Raw genomic sequence first — 20,542 nt, forward strand, 5'->3', positions numbered from 1 at the left:
TTTTCACTAATCAAACTCTTTTATGAGTTTGATAGAAATGATAAAGAGAGTCCAGTTATCAAGATGGAGACTTGTTGAATGCCTGATGTATATTATATGGGATTTGATGTATTTGAGTTTGACTATTCTACTTGAAATGTTCTAGAGTTGTGCCATGGTCTAAGGTAGTTGCTTGAATAATGCAAAATATTAAAAAAAATCTGATAAAATTTTCATTTGATATTTTCAGGGGGTGTTGAGGGCATACCGATTACCCCTGACCTCACCAACCCCGACATAATCTGCCAATAATGATGTTATTTGATTTAGCAAACCACATGGTGATGAAAACCAGTTCAAGTATTTCTACTAGATAATGTTATCACTTGAACCAATCAAATATCCCTTACTTATGTAAATTTGTAAAAGGGTACGTCATGAACACTTTACTATGGTTTCAAGTTTCAAGTTTCAAGTTTCAAGTTTCAAGTTTTTTATTTCTCAAGACCCTTAACCAGGGTATGTGAACAAATACAATTGAATACAATTTAACACAATATAACAAAATAGGTTGATTAAATGAACAAGTTAACATATATACATGATATACATTTCCAAATATATGGAAGACGAACATATTATATAAACAGTAACTTCAATCATTTTACTAAAGAAAGTATGATTTTACAAAATTTTGCAGCTTTGAATATTACATTATAATTGTCTGAGTTAAACAAAGCATGAAATTTATCAACATTTGGATTTGTAGTGAATTCTTTTGGCAATAACATTTTCCTCTCGTTTTTGAAATAAGAACATTGGAATAAATAATGAAATTCATCACCTAATGAGTTACAGTCACAAATATCACAAATTCTATCATCTCTTGCTATTCCCCAAAACCTGCCCTTTTCAACTGGCAGTTTATTATTAACACATCTAAAATTACATAAAGATTTCCTTAAATCTGTAGGAAGTTCTATTAAATATTTTTCAAAACAATGCTTTCTTTTAAAAATTCTATAATTGAGACATTTAGGTGATTCATACACAGTAGCACACCATTTCTGCTTAAATTGGTCACATAACCTTTGCTTTACAATCTTAGCTAGGTTGACAGATTTAGACACATTTTGAGTTAACCAATATTCAGAACAACCACATTCATTTAGAGTATTTTCAACACAACGTATCCATTCTGAATGGTACATATTTCTGTTATGCATGGTGTATAACAATTTATACAAAATAGATGAAATCTTATCTTGCTTACTACACATGAATCTTTTCCATAGACCAATCATCCTACTTTTAATAAATACATCAATAGGATATCTACCTAGTTCTCCATATATAATACAATTTGGAGTTGACTTCTTAACATTTAAAATAATCTTATAAAATTGTAAGAATAAAGATTCAACAGTATTATTGTTACTATAACCCCACACTTCACACCCATATAACAATATAGGTGCTACCATTGTGTCAAACATTTGTAATTGCAAATCAATAGGCAATCCTAGACTTCTACATTTTCTTAACATACTGTACATGGCTTTTCTACCTTGTTCTAACAATTTATTCTGGTTATTTTTAAAGGAACCGTTATACATAAATATAATACCTAAATAAGCAAAATCATCAACAATATTCAAAACCTCCCCATTCAGTGTAAATACAGGTTTATCAGGGGATTTACGTTTCCTAAATACAACACCTTTTGTTTTTGTAGCATTAATTTCAAGTTTCCAAGTCTTACAATATAAATACATGGAATTAAGTGCAGCTTGTAACTCAGCCTTAGATTCAGCAAGTATAACAGTGTCTTCAGCATATAATAATAGATACAATCTTAAATAGACAGAAATTTCATCAGTATCAAGAGCAGTATGAACAGCATTACAAACATCTGACAACCCATCAAATGCATTAGATACAAACTGGACTAAATCATTAAGAAACAGCGAAAAAAGTACAGGCGACAGGTTTTCTCCCTGTCTAACACCAACATTACTTTGAAAATAATCTGACATTTGTCTACCCTGTCGTACACAAGATTTAGCATTTTCATACATAGCATGTACAATATTAAACATTTTACCATCAATACAGTTTTGCAGTAACTTATTCCATAAAGCTGTTCTATTAATGGAGTCAAAAGCCTTGCGATAATCAATAAAGGCACAATATAGTGGTTTATTCTTGTGTAAGTACAAATCAATTAAACATTTAAGATTGAATATATGATCATAAGTTCCATAATTCTTTCTAAAACCTGCCTGTTCTTCACAGAAAACATTCATATTTTCAAGATAAACATTAAGTCTGTTATTTAGTACAGCTGTAAAAAGTTTACCATAACAACTAAGTATTGTAATCCCCCTGTAATTGTCAGGGTTAGTGACATCACCTTTGTTTTTATAAATTGGACATATAACACCAATCGACCATAAGTCTGGCACAATACCAGCTTCAAAAATAATATTAAACAGCTTCACAAATATAGAAAGCATTTTATGGCTTGAATACTTTAAAAATTCATTCAAAATTAAATCTGTACCACATGATTTGTTATTTTTCAAATTCTTAATTGCATTTTCAACCTCTTTTTCGGTGATAACAGCATTTACATTAATATTCAGATTAGTAACAGTATTTCTATCAACATCTACAAAATCACAATCATTGTCCTCTTGTGCATTGCTTAACTTCTTAAAATGCTCAAAAAAACATTCATTCGACACTTTTTCAAGTACCTTATTTTTACCATTACAATTTCCTGACCTATTCAACAATGTCCAGTAAGACTTTGGATCATTCAGACTAAGATTTCGGAGTTTCTTGACAAAGTTTCGTCTATACTCATTATATTGACAATTCAATACCTTTTTATAATTTTTACTACATCTGACTAAGTTATTCATGCTATCAACAGTTTTGACACGCCAATTATAACATTTGGCTTTGTGATAATCACTCCTTTTTCTTTTACAATCTGCCTTAAACCATGGTTTATTAACCTTACACTTAGGTTTTTTTCTACATTTCTTCTCACTAACATTTATTTCTTTTAACATATTACTATCAGTAGCAGCATGAATAATAATATCATTACATTCAACAACAAAGTCATTAATCATATCTTTGGTAACAGATGTAACATCAAGTGAATCAAGTCGCTCATACAAGTCATTGATATTATCAGCATTTAAAGCATCATTAAACTTAAATAAATTCTTCTGGCTCAAAAAACCCATCAATAAACTTTTTAACACAGTAGGAACTTGATTTCCCCTTACAAACTCCAAGGATTTGAATAAGCCATTTGCGGGGCACTGCCACATCACTACAATCTGTGATGCGCTCGTAACCATTTGGTAAATTGTCCTCTGATGAAATTATCACCTTAAAAAAGAACACATTATTATGTATATATTATGTTATTCAGGTTTTAGACCCAAAGCCAGGAATGTCACATCATATACCCTGTCTGAAAACTGAATTACAATTATATAACGGATTACCCGTGCCTTGATGTGTTTCCAGAACATTCAACCATGCAATTAACATAGACAAATCATATATTTCCCACATTGGGATACGAGTATGTGAAGCATTTTGTAATATTTGCATTAAAAATATTTTTTGCGTGTCGACAATACTTTATAACAACACATTTAAACATTTTTTTTAATACTTATGTTTATTTGATGTGTTGTTACATAAAAAAAAACATGGAATTTAAGGCAACTCATTGTTTTTTACCCTTAATGAGCCTCTATCATGTTTTTCTATGATGCATTACGTCACAGAAAAAAAAATTGCAACGAACATTATTGAGGTACAAATTGGGGAAAAAAATGGCATATATACCCTGCCAGTTTCCAGAATATACATTGACATAGTTTTTCTATTTAATAAAAGTAATGATGATTTCAAGTTTGCTTTTTATTTATGACGATTTTGACACCAAACATTTGGACCAGTGGATTCCTCATCCTCAGCTGTTCTAGACTTAAACAGCCTGTCACTGGTCCGAAGTACTGGTTACCATGACACATTCCTTATTTAAACTTCTAGCTATCATAAACATGATGAGCAAATTCGATTATATTTTTGAATTGGAAAATTGAGAAGAAAAAAAAACGTGTGTCCTTGCAATTACATGAATGTGGAAAGATACAGGAAAGCGAATATTATTTTCAATTTTTTTTCTCTAATAGAACATTAATTCTTCTTATTGAAAATCATTCTGATAATATTTTAAAAGATTAAATCAAAATCTTTAACTTACATAATTTGAATAATCAACTTTTACACCCCGAAGTGGGGTATAGTGATCAATGACTTCGTCTGTCTGTTCATCTGTTGATGAAACCAAGGCTGAAATGTATGAAATATTTATTGTAACTGATATCTATACACTAGTTTTATACAAAATTATTATTTTACCACTTCCGATACAGATTACTTTGTTTAACAAAAATGGTTTAATAAATGCATGTTAATATTCCTCTATTTATATGTGTTTTGAAAAGGGATAACAATTTATTTGTATCGGTCATGTTTGGAACCCTCCTTATAAAATGGGTGGATCTGCCCCTGTGTATTGATAAATTTTCAACGAATTTTACCAAAATTCAGCTTTTATTATATTTTAAATCTTATTTTTTCGTATACATTTATTAAAAGTAGAAAAAGTATTCCTCATAAGTGATTAAGTAATTTGTTTAAATTCAAATCATTGATTAAAATATTAACCTGGTGCATGCAACACAGGTAACACCTATTGACAATGATTAACTTTTTATCAGAAACAGTAATTAGCTATGCCCTAGGGATTATCATTGAATATTAAGTGTGGTGTTTATGACTGGAAAACATTACAATTAGAAGCTAGTAATTGTTATAAAACCAACAGTTTATAATCTAAGACAATAACACATAATTACCGTAATTGTTTCTGTAAAAAAATGTGTTTTGTCCCAAATCCTAATTGGCAATTGATGGTCGAAGGGGAATAACTACCACAAAAATGGTCTGTTAACTTCATAATTATATAGCCTTGCTAAAATTTGATAAAAAGGCCTTCAGTTAATGTTACGGTGTGAGGGCGCTAAAAGTGTGGGATGGACATATGCATGTTATGGTCTTAGGCCAAAGTAAACTAATTGTTGGTTTCTCCTTACATTGAAAAAATTTCATGATCCGGCAGGTCAGGAATTTATTTTATATTTTTATGTTTATTTTGTGTTGTTTGGATTCAATGCAAAAAAAACCAAACAAGGTTTATGTTGCTTTTTAAGATTTGTAATATAATGTTGTTATTGCTCTACTTTCCAACTATTAATCATTTAAATATGATTGACTTTTTTGTTTTGTTTTTTATGAATCCAATAAAAAAAAGTTTAACCAGATAGGTTTAATAAAATCAACGGTACCAATTTTGTTGCACCAGATGCGCATTTCGACAAAATATGTCTCTTCAGTGATGCTCGTGGCCAAAATATTTGAAATCCAAAGCTAATATAAAAGATGAAGAGTTATAATCCAAAAGGTCCAAAAAGTATAGTCAAATTCGTGAAAGGAATCAGAGCTTTGCATGAGGGAGATACATTCCTTAATTTATAATAATTTCTAATATTTTGTAACAGCAAATTTAAATAACACAAAAAATCCGTATTTTCATGCCAGTACCGAAGTACTGGCTACTGGGCTGGTGATACCCTCGGGGACTAATAGTCCACCAGCAGAGGCATCGACCCAGTGGTAGTAATAAAATCAACGGTACCAATTTTGTTGCACCAGATGCGCATTTCGACAAAATATGTCTCTTCAGTGATGCTCGTGGCCAAATATTTGAAATCCAAAGCTAATATAAAAGATGAAGAGCTATAATCCAAAAGGTCCAAAAAGTATAGTCAAATTCGTGAAAGGAATTAGAGCTTTGCATGAGGGAGATACATTCCTTAATTTATAATAATTTCTAATATTTTGTAACAGCAAATTTAAATAACACAAAAAATCCGTATTTTCATGCCAGTACCGAAGTACTGGCTACTGGGCTGGTGAAACCCTCGGGGACTTATAGTCCACCAGCAGAGGCATCGACCCAGTGGTAGTAATACAATCAACGGTACCAATTTTGTTGCACCAGATGCGCATTTCGACAAAATATGTCTCTTCAGTGATGCTCGTGGCCAAAATATTTGAAATCGAAAGCTAATATAAAAGATGAAGAGCTATAATCCAAAAGGTCCAAAAAGTATAGTCAAATTCGTGAAAGGAATCAGAGCTTTGCATGAGGGAGATACATTCCTTAATTTATAATAATTTCTAATATTTTGTAACAGCAAATTTAAATAACACAAAAAATCCGTATTTTCATGCCAGTACCGAAGTACTGGCTACTGGGCTGGTGATACCCTCGGGGACTAATAGTCCACCAGCAGAGGCATCGACCCAGTGGTAGTAATAAAATCAACGGTACCAATTTTGTTGCACCAGATGCGCATTTCGACAAAATATATCTCTTCAGTGATGCTCGTGGCCAAAATATTTGAAATCCAAAGCTAATATAAAAGATGAAGAGCTATAATCCAAAAGGTCCAAAAAGTATAGTCAAATTCGTGAAAGGAATCAGAGCTTTGCATGAGGGAGATACATTCCTTAATTTATAATAATTTCTAATATTTTGTAACAGCAAATTTAAATAACACAAAAAATCCGTATTTTCATGCCAGTACCGAAGTACTGGCTACTGGGCTGGTGATACCCTCGGGGACTAATAGTCCACCAGCAGAGGCATCGACCCAGTGGTAGTAATAAAATCAACGGTACCAATTTTGTTGCACCAGATGCGCATTTCGACAAAATATGTCTCTTCAGTGATGCTCGTGGCCAAAATATTTGAAATCCAAAGCTAATATAAAAGATGAAGAGCTATAATCCAAAAGGTCAAAAAAGTATAGTCAAATTCGTGAAAGAAATCAGAGCTTTGCATGAGGGAGATACATTCCTTAATTTATAATAATTTCTAATATTTTGTAACAGCAAATTTAAATAACACAAACAATCCGTATTTTCATGCCAGTACCGAAGTACTGGCTACTGGGCTGGTGATACCCTCGGGGACTTATAGTCCACCAGCAGAGGCATCGACCCAGTGGTAGTAATAAAATCAACGGTACCAATTTTGTTGCACCAGATGCGCATTTCGACAAAATATGTCTCTTCAGTGATGCTCGTGGCCAAAATATTTGAAATCCAAAGCTAATATAAAAGATGAAGAGCTATAATCCAAAAGGTCAAAAAAGTATAGTCAAATTCGTGAAAGGAATCAGAGCTTTGCATGAGGGAGATACATTCCTTAATTTATAATAATTTCTAATATTTTGTAACAGCAAATTTAAATAACACAAATAATCCGTATTTTCATGCCAGTACCGAAGTACTGGCTACTGGGCTGGTGATACCCTCGGGGACTAATAGTCCACCAGCAGAGGCATCGACCCAGTGGTAGTAATAAAATCAACGGTACCAATTTTGTTGCACCAGATGCGCATTTCGACAAAATATGTCTCTTCAGTGATGCTCGTGGCCAAAATATTTGAAATCCAAAGCTAATATAAAAGATGAAGAGTTATAATCCAAAAGGTCCAAAAAGTATAGTCAAATTCGTGAAAGGAATCAGAGCTTTGCATGAGGGAGATACATTCCTTAATTTATAATAATTTCTAATATTTTGTAACAGCAAATTTAAATAACACAAACAATCCGTATTTTCATGCCAGTACCGAAGTACTGGCTACTGGGCTGGTGATACCCTCGGGGACTTATAGTCCACCAGCAGAGGCATCGACCCAGTGGTAGTAATAAAATCAACGGTACCAATTTTGTTGCACCAGATGCGCATTTCGACAAAATATGTCTCTTCAGTGATGCTCGTGGCCAAAATATTTGAAATCCAAAGCTAATATAAAAGATGAAGAGCTATAATCCAAAAGGTCAAAAAAGTATAGTCAAATTCGTGAAAGGAATCAGAGCTTTGCATGAGGGAGATACATTCCTTAATTTATAATAATTTCTAATATTTTGTAACAGCAAATTTAAATAACACAAATAATCCGTATTTTCATGCCAGTACCGAAGTACTGGCTACTGGGCTGGTGATACCCTCGGGGACTAATAGTCCACCAGCAGAGGCATCGACCCAGTGGTAGTAATAAAATCAACGGTACCAATTTTGTTGCACCAGATGCGCATTTCGACAAAATATGTCTCTTCAGTGATGCTCGTGGCCAAAATATTTGAAATCCAAAGCTAATATAAAAGATGAAGAGTTATAATCCAAAAGGTCCAAAAAGTATAGTCAAATTCGTGAAAGGAATCAGAGCTTTGCATGAGGGAGATACATTCCTTAATTTATAATAATTTCTAATATTTTGTAACAGCAAATTTAAATAACACAAACAATCCGTATTTTCATGCCAGTACCGAAGTACTGGCTACTGGGCTGGTGATACCCTCGGGGACTTATAGTCCACCAGCAGAGGCATCGACCCAGTGGTAGTAATAAAATCAACGGTACCAATTTTGTTGCACCAGATGCGCATTTCGACAAAATATGTCTCTTCAGTGATGCTCGTGGCCAAAATATTTGAAATCCAAAGCTAATATAAAAGATGAAGAGCTATAATCCAAAAGGTCAAAAAAGTATAGTCAAATTCGTGAAAGGAATCAGAGCTTTGCATGAGGGAGATACATTCCTTAATTTATAATAATTTCTAATATTTTGTAACAGCAAATTTAAATAACACAAATAATCCGTATTTTCATGCCAGTACCGAAGTACTGGCTACTGGGCTGGTGATACCCTCGGGGACTAATAGTCCACCAGCAGAGGCATCGACCCAGTGGTAGTAATAAAATCAACGGTACCAATTTTGTTGCACCAGATGCGCATTTCGACAAAATATGTCTCTTCAGTGATGCTCGTGGCCAAAATATTTGAAATCCAAAGCTAATATAAAAGATGAAGAGTTATAATCCAAAAGGTCCAAAAAGTATAGTCAAATTCGTGAAAGGAATCAGAGCTTTGCATGAGGGAGATACATTCCTTAATTTATAATAATTTCTAATATTTTGTAACAGCAAATTTAAATAACACAAACAATCCGTATTTTCATGCCAGTACCGAAGTACTGGCTACTGGGCTGGTGATACCCTCGGGGACTTATAGTCCACCAGCAGAGGCATCGACCCAGTGGTAGTAATAAAATCAACGGTACCAATTTTGTTGCACCAGATGCGCATTTCGACAAAATATGTCTCTTCAGTGATGCTCGTGGCCAAAATATTTGAAATCCAAAGCTAATATAAAAGATGAAGAGCTATAATCCAAAAGGTCAAAAAAGTATAGTCAAATTCGTGAAAGGAATCAGAGCTTTGCATGAGGGAGATACATTCCTTAATTTATAATAATTTCTAATATTTTGTAACAGCAAATTTAAATAACACAAATAATCCGTATTTTCATGCCAGTACCGAAGTACTGGCTACTGGGCTGGTGATACCCTCGGGGACTAATAGTCCACCAGCAGAGGCATCGACCCAGTGGTAGTAATAAAATCAACGGTACCAATTTTGTTGCACCAGATGCGCATTTCGACAAAATATGTCTCTTCAGTGATGCTCGTGGCCAAAATATTTGAAATCCAAAGCTAATATAAAAGATGAAGAGTTATAATCCAAAAGGTCCAAAAAGTATAGTCAAATTCGTGAAAGGAATCAGAGCTTTGCATGAGGGAGATACATTCCTTAATTTATAATAATTTCTAATATTTTGTAACAGCAAATTTAAATAACACAAACAATCCGTATTTTCATGCCAGTACCGAAGTACTGGCTACTGGGCTGGTGATACCCTCGGGGACTTATAGTCCACCAGCAGAGGCATCGACCCAGTGGTAGTAATAAAATCAACGGTACCAATTTTGTTGCACCAGATGCGCATTTCGACAAAATATGTCTCTTCAGTGATGCTCGTGGCCAAAATATTTGAAATCCAAAGCTAATATAAAAGATGAAGAGCTATAATCCAAAAGGTCAAAAAAGTATAGTCAAATTCGTGAAAGGAATCAGAGCTTTGCATGAGGGAGATACATTCCTTAATTTATAATAATTTCTAATATTTTGTAACAGCAAATTTAAATAACACAAATAATCCGTATTTTCATGCCAGTACCGAAGTACTGGCTACTGGGCTGGTGATACCCTCGGGGACTAATAGTCCACCAGCAGAGGCATCGACCCAGTGGTAGTAATAAAATCAACGGTACCAATTTTGTTGCACCAGATGCGCATTTCGACAAAATATGTCTCTTCAGTGATGCTCGTGGCCAAAATATTTGAAATCCAAAGCTAATATAAAAGATGAAGAGCTATAATCCAACGTCGTTATTGTATGGACACATGGTTTTTATTGTTGTATTTGTGCTTTGTCACGAGATGTGTTGTTCTCGTGTTTGTATTTTTTTTTTATTCATATGAATATTTTTGATAGAGTTAAGCCATTTCAATTAATATTTTATAGTGCGTCTTTTATTGTTGTAATGTTGTTCTGCTGTATCAGGTCTAGGGTGAAGGTTGGCGCCAGGTAAAACGTTTAAACCCACTGCATATATTATATGCACCTGTCCTAAGTCAGGAACCTGTTGTTCAGTGGTTGTCTTTTGTTAGTATATTTCATATATGTTTCTCGTTTTGTAAATAGATTAGACCGTTGGTTTTTCTGTTTGAATTGTGTTACACTGGTTATTATGGGGCCCTTTATAGCTTACTGTTCGGTGTGAGCTTTTGCTCCGTGTTGAAGGCCGTACTTTGACCTATAACTGTTTAATTTTTTATACATTGTTACTTGGATGGAGAGTTGTCTCATTGGCACTCATACCGCATCTTCTTATTTATATTGTACATATACATTATAATATGTGTTATAGTTTTTTTATAGAATCCATCACAGACTTTATATATGTATACATAAACAAAAGCAAGTGTACAGATCTAACATGGTTGGGCTGTTATTTAGAGTAATTATATAGTCTTATATTATATATATATAATTTTTACTTAGAGTTTTTTTTTAGAGTTGTCACTTGTTCAGACGTACTTATAATTTTATTTTAATATATATGTACCTGTCCCACAAAACAGAAGCCTGTAATCTAGTGCATGTTGCTTAATGGTGTAAAATGTATTTCAAAATTGTTGTGTACACACATTTAAATGTGTCCATTGGTTTACTCATCTGAATTATTTAACATGGTCATTGCATGGTTTATAGCTTGTATTCAAAACTCTGAGTGAAATTTATAAAAAAAATCTAAGACCCATTTTAAATTTCAAATTGGAAGTTAATTTGCAAAATATGAATGATATGAAACAATCTTTTACTCAATCTAATTGAAATTAAATCTCTCACTCGCTATTTTTTTTATTCTTGGTCGCTGCGTGGGAGATCTAACAACATCCCATTTGACAGGGCGTCAGAGCTCAAAATCGATTGTCCAATCAAAACAGTGCTCCCAAAATCTTCACTGTGAAGTAGACTGGCACAGTCAGTCGCAATTTTTATCGACTTCCGTAAAAGGGAAATAATTCATAACAACAAACTAAACAAAATGGTAGCCCCCAGTACAAATGTAACAAATGGCTTCGGGTGGATTGTCAACACCTAGACGACTTTATAGTCGATCTAACGTGTGTATTTTATGCAACTTTTCGTTTATTGTAACCGAAATTAATGAAAATGGACAAAAAATTGAGAAAAAACTGTTTCATGAAAAATATAAATTGACCACGGAAAGAGTAATCGCTATCCGAAAAGTTATCCCCGATTTTAAAACTGTTGATGACACAAACAATGGGGTGTGTAAGAAATGTTTCCGGCGGATTGAAAAGGTTAATCATTTAAGAGAAGAGGCAAAACGACACGAGGCGGACATTTTAAAGAGTTACTCAGCCGTTCAGAGTGTGTCTCACGTTTCAGACATTTCAAACAAAAGACTCCTAAGGTCTCCATCAACGCCAGATCCATCTAAAAAGAAAAACAAACAATTTCCGTCCATAGAATTGAGGCATTTAGTGCAAATTCCAAATTTGTTTGCACATACATCTACCCAGGTTCATGATGTTAGACCTCTGTATAGCCAACCTACCAACTTGCCAGACATGTCAGAAGCAACCATTGCACTGCCGCTTAAAATAATACCAACACAGACAAGCATTAAAATTGGTAAGTTTACAGTAACAACATACATTTACTTACTTTCTTTTAATATGTCATGTCAGTAGTTTCATGAATTTGGGGTTCATATGGAAAAAAAAAAGGTATGGGGTTCATATGGAAAAAAAAGTATTGTTTCATTGTAGAAATAGTATGAAATTAAGGAATGTACAGCCCAGTTCTTGCTGATTCCTTGGCTAATTTTGGCTATACATTTTTGTACTTTGGTTTGCTTCATGGTCAGTTCCATGTAACATGTTTATCAGCTCTGCAATATGTTTGTATAATTTATTGACCTTACAAATATTTTCATCTTGAGCTTGAGCACCACTGGAGAGACATTATTTATTTATGTAAATGCACATGGCACATAAAAATTTGTAAACTGTTATGTTACAAATAAGGCTTACATTGTACAATTCTTGGTTGAATTGTTTCATGTTTTTCATGTCAATGCTTTTATTGGTTTGCTAATCATTGATGATTGTTGCCTATTACACACTCTTCATTTGAACCTTGGTCATGTTGAGGGTTGTCTCATTGACAATCATACCTCAATTTCTTTTTTTTACTATTTGACAAACAAAATGTTTGTGTTAACTACAAATGTATATATATATCATCATCACCAGATAATGCACCAGATTTTAAATCTGCTAAGAGATCTCTTGGGTTTTATAACCAAGAAAAAGAGAACCAGAATTCATCTCTCAAGGACGGAACTGTCAAGGTTTAACAAAAAATGTTTTGTTTTTTGTTCAGCATGTTCAGTTTGATACATTTTTATGCAGCATTGTATGATTAAGTTTTCAAATTCATTCCAAATTTCTAAATTTGTTGACCATTTAAAGGATTTTTTTTTTTTTAATCAAATAATACATTGAGATAATAATGAGTTTAATAGCACAATGCATATGTATACATGTATACAGATACATGTATTTATATGAAAGTATGTTTTTCTTGTAACATAAGTTTTAATCTTTATAGATCAGATCTCTGAATTCAAAATAGATCTTACCTAATCATATCATGCTGCTTTTGTTATATAATGAGAAAAAAAAGTTTCGCAACACATTTTTGACCACACAACAATAGTCTTTGAATGAAAAAATATTGAAAAGAATTTAGTTGTATCATGTATGTTTAATTGTCTACCATAAACTTCCTTTACTTAGCTAACTCGTTTCTTCTTTTTGTCAAAAAAGTGTTAACATGTTAAGTTCATGTGTGCTTTAAGCAATATGCATGTTGTGATTTCCCCTTTCGTGGGAAAAATTTGGTTGATTATATAGGGGATCACTGAAGCATGACTGGAGCGGCCCCCCTTAGGTCAGTCAGCGCCCCCCCCCCCCTTTATGAAAAGTCCTGGATTCGCCATTGATATAAACAGATAGAAAATGTCCTTAAAATAGGTACCTTAAATGTTGCAAAACTTTTTTTACTCAGTATAATTTATGTTTAAATTTAAAAATTCTGTTTTTTTGCATTTAGTTTAGTCATGAATGTAGAGTTGACAGTTGTCACATGCATGACATACATGTACTGTGTATCTGAATGATGTGTAACAGTTTATTGATTCAGAAAGCAGCAATCACAATCATCCAACAGATTAAGTGAAAGGATGTCATAGACAATCTGAGAAAGCATCACCATTTGCAATTTCAAAACATATAAACACACATGTACATTAAATCAATATATAGGACCTGATGATTTTTTTCGCCACAATTTTTTTCTCCGCAAAATGTGAAATGGCGCCAGTGGAAACCCTTGGGCCATACATTTTCAAAATGCATGACAATACACTTTTAGGTATATGCTTTTATATAAAAACAAAATAATTTTTTAACAATAAAAATCATATTCATAGATCTCGGCTATGATGTTTATATTGATTCATGGATATATCTAAAATAATTTATGTTAAAATTATTTATTACTATATATTCTCCTTTAGGTATCGATATACTATCCAAGTGGAAAGAAAACTTCAGTTATAACAGCAGAAGCTTATAAAACCATTTGCAGAGCTCTCGTAAGAGGAACTGATAATGTTAATATTGACCGAACAATTGTACAAACTGTATGCAAGTCTAACCCAATGCAAGTTGTACATGGAACTGTAGGGTTAATACAAGAAGAATGCAAGATAATCTGCAAGAGAGGCACCCAAACTTTATTTCAAAAGAAAGGCTATGATGATTTTTTCAAATTCAACTGGGACCATATGTACAATGAGTTAAAAATGATGTGCCCATCAATGCTGGCTATAATATCATCAATAGTTAGTGATATTCCACCTAGTGTTAATACCAAGCCTTTCATGCATATAATGGTAACTGCTGCAATTGGATTACATGGACGATCACAAGAAATGTCAGCAATACAATACATGGTTGGATTTCTTTTGACTCATGGAGGCTGTACACAAAGAGTATGTTCTTCATTATTTCTTATACAAGTTAATGGTTAATGTATTCATTATTATAAGAATTGTACAATATTCACTCTCAGTTTTAGGGGCATATCATGATGTACTTGCTGCTGAACATGACATATATCCACAATTCCATCATCATTATAAAAAAAGAATCTTATATTTGGATCTGCAAAGATATATTTTTTTCTAAACACTAAGTAGCTATATCATTTGTCTAACATTCTAAAACTTTAGACATTAAAATATATAAAAACATCTACACAAGATACAGAGGTACGTGGTACATGTAGTTCAATTAAAACAATGAACAAATTACATGTTTCTACTTTGTTGGGCACTTTTAAGAAAAGTGTCTTGTTACATATAAAAGTGACTGCTAATTATTGATAATGGTTACATTATTCTTGATACAAGAACATGATGGATACATTTAGTCATCAGTTTATACATGTCTTAGATGCATATATTTGTATTTAATTATTTTAGGCATCTATGCTACCTATTAACTATAATTTATTCATTTTTTTATAATTATAGGATATTGAAAGACTAGCGAAAATCGGAGTTTGTGTGCACCCACAGACAATTCATAATAAGTTAGCAAGCTGGCAAGACAAACTTGACTTAGAAATACTGTCTATTCGAGATTCATGGGCAAATGGTGGAACTACAAAATACCAATTAATTGGAGATAACTGGGATAAAAACATCCTCCCATCTTACCGCACTTCTGATCAGAAAACACTTTCCTTACACTTGTTTAACATGTATGCCATTGTAGACAGAGTTCCAGCAGAAAAAAAATACAAGTGAAAGTTTCCTAGATGTGTCAGACCTTGACCTGTTAACATTCATTCCATCTTTAACAGAACAAAAACAATTGATGCAGGAACTCACTTTTATTTTTGCAACATCTGTTATTCAGAATGTGCCTCAGATTGGACGACTTTTCAAGAAAATATATCCAGAACATTTAAACCATACCTACAGTGACTATGCTGGATTAAAGACAGCCCAGGTATTTGTAACTCCTATTATTTTAATTATTAAACAACATACTTCATCAAACTATATCATTTGTTAAAGTGACTTTAAAGGTCATATTTCTCTTTATCTGACTTAGACATAGGACCTCAAGATAAAAAAATACAGATAAAAATACCTTGTGGAGGTGGGGAAATTAACTTTTTCATTTTTTGACATATATAGACTCTTGATACATGTACATGTATTTGGCAAATGAATGTGATGTTTCATGTACCATTGAAGATATATAATAGTTTGTATGGGTATTTTACATTTCAACCTGTACATGATTTGTTTTCAATTTGTTCATGCCATTCATTATAATATATATATTGTTTTCAGTATCCTCTTGGAATATATGACTGTAATGAAAACAAGACACAGGAAGTCATTCAACTTTTAAAAGAACTGTCGGACAATTATGTGCCATTGAAGGATGGTAAAATAGTAGAACCAGTCTTTTTTGGAGGTATGCATGTTTTATAATTCTTCTGGCACCTCCATTTCCTCAACCCTTTAAAATTGGTGCCATGATTTAGTCAATAGTGCTGAAAGTGGCATTAAACACCAACAACCAATCAACTAACTATTGACTTTTTCAGTTTCAAGGTCACATCAAATTTAACCTGTTCTTTCATCATGTCCTGAACAGTACAGTGACAATAAATTGTAAGCCAGGGATCTAAAAATTCTTAAATTATTTATGAGCACATGCTTACAAATTCTACACTGGAACAATCAATATGTCTTTTCAATATGACCTACACACAACTATTTCGCAAAACAAATGATGTTGTAACTGACAATAGGCTTTACTCTTCTCCATTACAAATGATTAAGAATATTTTATTGTAAAATCTGAAAATTAAATCAATATTTATCATTTTAAAGGAGACAGACTAACAGATGAGCGAATACAGGGTGCTCAAAGTGCCATGGGCAATGCAGACACAGCAAAAGAAAAATTGGAAGGATTCATCTCTAAAACTGAGGATTTCCATAGGCTGATGAATTTCTTAGAGGTAAATTACTAAAACATTCTATAAACTGGCATATATGTACATTTTGTATGTACTCCAACATGTTCAATTTTACTAATATGCTAATCTGTAAGCATTGCTTTGGGCATTAAAATTTACTTTTCTCTGTCTACATTAAGTAAAATATTAATTTCCATTTCTGGAAAACTAGATTTGTATAAAAATAAGGAGATATGGTATGATTGCCAATGAGACAACAATCCACAAATGTTTAAATGTGGATGAAAGCAATTATAGGCAAGCATATGGCCTTCAACAATGAGATAAACCCATACTGTATAGTAGTCTTTCCTCATGATCAATACTTTATGAAAAATCAGAAGATAAGCAGACCAGATATTTTAATGCGTACATTCAAGTATGTAATATTTAAAATGTATAGAATTCAAATAAGAACAATGACTACTACCCATAACTATTAACAGAATGTACCTTTACTTAAAAAAAACCTATTTATTTAATTTTATGATCGACCTATGTTTGCAGGCTATACACAAGTTGACATACAACAGTGGAAGTGGAAATGACCCATGTACAGCCTACTACTATCGAAACCTACTCAATATGAGAAATGTGAAAGGCAAAGTTAAAAACTCTTATAGGCCATATAAGCTACTGTATTATACAATTTTGGATGCTGTTTTATTGTTAATGTTTTTCACATACTTCAACTTAGCTGATTTAGACTCAGACATCCCTATTCCAGAGAACTTTGAAGACATGGACAAAATAAAACAAATTGATTGGCTTGATACAATCTGTAGAAATATTCTTCAGCAATTCTTTTTTGAAAATAATGAAGACATATGTCATGCTGTTAGGGAAGTTCTGTCAGATCCAGAGCATGAAGTGAATTATTGGACTGCAAACCTTGAAGATGGACATGTGAAATGTCATTTTTGTGCAAGGACATATACTTATGTTGGCTCATTAAAGTCCCATGAAATGAAAGTACACGGTGTTCAAATAAAAAAAGAAAAGAAAAAAGCTACTGTAAAAGATCAAGATCAGCTACAAGACTATATTTTGATGCTCTTTAAACTAACACTCCTTCATAAAAACCTTGACACTGCAGTTGACATGGGAGATGGTGAGAGATGTGTAAGATCAACCAAGTATGAATTGCACATTTATAACAAAACTAACAAAGTGAAATATGTTATTGCTTCTGTACACTTAACAAGTTTAATATCAGGCGTTCTTCCTGGTGATCAGTCTCAAAGCTTGATATCAAACAGATTTGTGAATGTACAGGGTGGTAAAAATAATAATATAGCTCTTGATGAGCATTTAGAAATGCTCAATCGTGACAGCAAGATCACTTGTACTGGACACCAAACGAAAGAAAGCATCATCAAACATTCTAAGGAATATGCTCACTTAATCAACTACATAAAGAATTTCGAGCTTATCAGCGGTACTAGAAAACGCAAGGGATTTCATCACTTGCCATCTTATTGTGAGGATGTGAGAAAAGTTGCTAAGGACTTATTGGAACACAGTGCACTTAAACATACAATCAATCGTAAATTAAAATGTAAAGACTTAAAAATTGACAGAAATCCGTTTGAAAATTGTGTGTCAGGACTGTCATCTATGATTCATCGTCATAAACCGCCAACTCCATTTCGTCGTTTACGTGACAAGCATATTTAGTAGTTGTGTGATACCGTGTCTTAGTGTAGTATTTTCTCACTGGCTATATATAGCTATTAAACCATGCCTTATCCTTGTCAAACTCTACATCTAGTCTCTGGTGGAACTTTTCTCATTGGCAATCAAACCAAATCATGCAAATCTTATTTCGTATAAAGATCAATTTATATATACAAGACCTTCTCACAAGCAGACATGTGCTTAAAATGTGTGAATATCAAGTTGGCTAGGAGCTCTATAAACCTCATGTTTACTATGCTTTGTTTGTCTCTAAATAAAATTTACTTGCTTAAACTTACTTCTGAGTAATCACTATTCATGCTACATGTATTATAATTTACTGATATAATTATTGTCTTGCAAATGAATAATATGAGATCTGATGTATATGTCAACGAGACAGCAACCCAATTATAACAAGAGTGGACACACTAAAATGTCTCACCTTTTCTAGTGTTCTCAATTGAATTAATGTTGATAAGTTTTTTCTACAAGCATTGATTAAATTCAATGTTCACATGTTTAAGGTGAAATAAACAATCACAGGCTGAACAATCATTCCAAACACCAAATTCAGTTAGCCTATTGCTAAAAGTATCTTAGAAACAAACCTAATCAAAAAATTTTAACTTTGACCAATGAACCATGAAATGAGGTCAAGGTAAGATACATCTTACTATTATTCAATACACAACTATAAATAACTTATAATATCTGAAAAACTATCCCATTTAAAACTTAATATTGACCAACCACGAAAATTAGATCAGAGTCAAATAATACCTGCCAGACAGATGTAAACATCTTACAATTATTCTATACACCAAATGAAGTTCTATCCCTATTGTATCTGGAAAACAGACTAAATCATTTCAATGAACCATGAAATAAGGTCAAGGTAAGATGAAGCATACCAGACATATTTACATGTATACACATTACATTATGATTCATTCCATAGATTGTAAACCAAATAAAGTTCTTGTATTCCTAGCTTATAGTATATCAAATTAAAAAAAAAACAGCATTGACCAATGAAACAATGAAAATGAGGCGTCAGGTAGGTGATCGTTTGCAGCGTAAGCTCTCAACTTAAAAGCTTAGTGTTTCAGTAGTAGAAGACCTGGATGCTTCATACTTTGTATATAGATGTTACAAACTTTTTGTCTGTCTTATGACAAACATCCTAAACTTAAGGTCTCATTATATATCAACTTATCAATATATTGTCCTGAGGTTGAGCCTCTCAAAATTGTTGATAAATTTAACACAAAACTTTCAACAAATTCTTCAAATGAAAATAAAACACAAAAACTCAACATTGGCCAATGAACCATGAAACTGAGGTCAAAGAAAGACGTGTGATACCGGCTAGACAGACATTTTCAGTGGTTGTCTTTTGTTAGTGTGTTTCATATATGTTTCTCGCTTCTTGTTTTGTAAATAGATTAGACTGTTTAGATTTTCTGTTTGAATTGTGTTACACTGGTTATTTTGGGGCCCTTTATAGCTTACTGTTCGATGTGAGCTTTTGCTCCGTGTTGAAGGCCGTACTTTGACCTATAACTGTTTTAACTTTTTATACATTGTTACTTGGATGGAGAGTTGTCTCATTGGCACTCATACCGCATCTTCTTATTTATATGTACACCTTTTGTGCTTACAATCATTCCATATTCCACATATAGTTGACCTACTGCTAAATAGTATTTAAGATATAACTTGAACCTTAAGCTTGAAGCGAGGTTCTGACAGACATGTATCTAGTCGTTTTAAGGTACCCATCTAAAATGCTGACATGAAGCCTGATACAAAATTTCAGGAAGTGGCTGAGAAAAATTTTTATGGGACAGACATATCAGTGAACTTTCTTTTGGAAAGGTGGTTTAATTACAACAGGTGCCTAGATATGAAAAGTTGCTGGCTGTCTCATTGGTAATGATAACCATTTTCCTTTTTCCATTTAGATACAACAGAAAGGCAAATGAATTTATCTGTCTCATTGGCATTGTCACACTCATACAACTCATTTGACCAAACAGTAAATTATATGCGGTTAACTTTGGAAAAAAATGGCTTTATTTACATGATTTTACTACTTTTGTCATT

General features: G+C 32.8%; 1 pseudogene; it reads left to right on the forward strand.

The window, feature by feature from the left end:
• Nucleotides 1-11,461: 11,461 nt before the first annotated feature.
• On the forward strand, nucleotides 11,462-18,727 carry LOC139495507 (uncharacterized; annotated as a pseudogene).
• The last annotated feature ends 1,815 nt before the right edge of the window (nucleotides 18,728-20,542 follow it).

Source organism: Mytilus edulis, chromosome 11 (genome assembly GCF_963676685.1).
Source record: "Mytilus edulis chromosome 11, xbMytEdul2.2, whole genome shotgun sequence".
In the NCBI taxonomy this organism is placed as follows: Eukaryota; Metazoa; Mollusca; class Bivalvia; order Mytilida; family Mytilidae; genus Mytilus; species Mytilus edulis.